This window comes from Dama dama, chromosome 9 (genome assembly GCF_033118175.1).
Source record: "Dama dama isolate Ldn47 chromosome 9, ASM3311817v1, whole genome shotgun sequence".
Classification (NCBI taxonomy): domain Eukaryota; kingdom Metazoa; phylum Chordata; class Mammalia; order Artiodactyla; family Cervidae; genus Dama; species Dama dama.
This window is the reverse complement of record NC_083689.1, coordinates 30,588,805-30,590,413: the sequence shown is the minus strand read 5'-3', so window position 1 is coordinate 30,590,413 and position 1,609 is coordinate 30,588,805.

The following is a 1,609-nucleotide window of genomic DNA, read 5'->3' as shown; positions in this document are numbered from 1 at the left end:
TTGGTGTCATGAATCATGAATGAGGGGTCATCATGAATAAGGGGTCAATGAAAGTAACCCCACACCAGCCTCAAGACAAGATGAAGCTCCTCAGGTAAGAGGATAACATTATCCTAGAAGTCACATAGAAAGTCTCTACGGTCAATTCCTGACTCTCACATGTGGGTTTCAGATGTGACTGATCTGTCCCTCTAACCAGACCCTGAAAGAGAAACTTTCTTATATACTATTTGTGAGGGAAGAACAGGCCACTTGGCTGAAAAGCCTGTTATTGGCCACATCAGGAGTAAACTCAAAGTTCCTTCCTGACACTCTTCAGAGTTTCTTGAAGATTAGTTAGCCTCTATAAGATGTGGAAAAGACAACAGTCCCTGGCAGCAAAGAGCAGCATCCAGCAGACATTCCAAGCACGGCTCATGCCCTGGAAGAGTAGGCTCCAGGAGAAAGCAATGAAGCCAAAGGATCCTGACCTGGAACTGTGACAGGTCTCAGACCTGGAAAATGTAGTTAAGTGTAGAATGTTGCCTCTTTGCTGCATTAAAGGTCTTTTGGGTATCTCAAGGACAGAAAGTCTCCACAGGAAGGAGATCCTATCAGGGGAAGTTTCTATATTTAATCATCAAGGATTTGAGCACAAACAAGAGTGGTCCCCGGTGCTCAGGAATCTCTGATACAAATGTGTTTTGCTTATAGGTTGATTGCAAAGGAGAACTGGTAGAGTTTAAAGTTCTTCGTGTCATTCAAGCTGAAGACGGAGAATTCAAGCGGAGGGAGACCATGAACAATTCTAGGAAGGGCTTGGAAGTATGGCTGCAACCTGGGACACAGTTTGTCCAGAAGAACTCATTATGTTATATACAGGGGAAAGAGGATGATTGCACACTTGCACTGTTACTTGTGCAACTTGCAGTGCAACTCTGCAAGTTTTGGGTTTAAGTTCCTTTTCATCTAGAAAGATAGATTCGGTTTTCGGTTAGTTTCTTTGACTTCCTTACAAGCAGACACTGTAGATTAGGTTTTTAGTTTTTTGACTTTTACTGTGTTTATTAAAGTTTGTAAACCTACTAGCAGAGCACCATGTACATGGCAAGGTGTTGAATTTTTTTTAATTCCTCTACAGTTCCAACTATGAATGCAACTGCTTAAATATCCCTCAAAGAATCCTATCTGCAAAAGATTCTCTTCTGGGAAGGTGATCAGTCTCAGCCTAGACCCGGACAATTAATAGAAGGCCTCAGAATGACATTTGAAGGCATCACAATGGGTACACACAGACACTGTGAAGGCATACATACACTGCATGAGGCATGATGGGAACATAAAATATAATATAATATGTAAGTAAGTTGAAGAAATCAGAAACAGGAACCATGTGTTTTATTTTCCTTTCAGGAAAACTGTATAATAGCAGAAAGACTTTGGATTCCATAGGCCTGCATTTCAATTTCAGCTCTGCTGCTGTTTAACTGAATGTGTGAACTAGCAAAAAAAAAAAGCTGTTTTTCTTGAGTTTGGTTCCCTTATCTCTGAAATGATGAGAAATATACCAGTTTCCTAGCATTAGAGGAGGGTTAAATAAGTTTCTATATATAAAGTGCCAGGAATACAG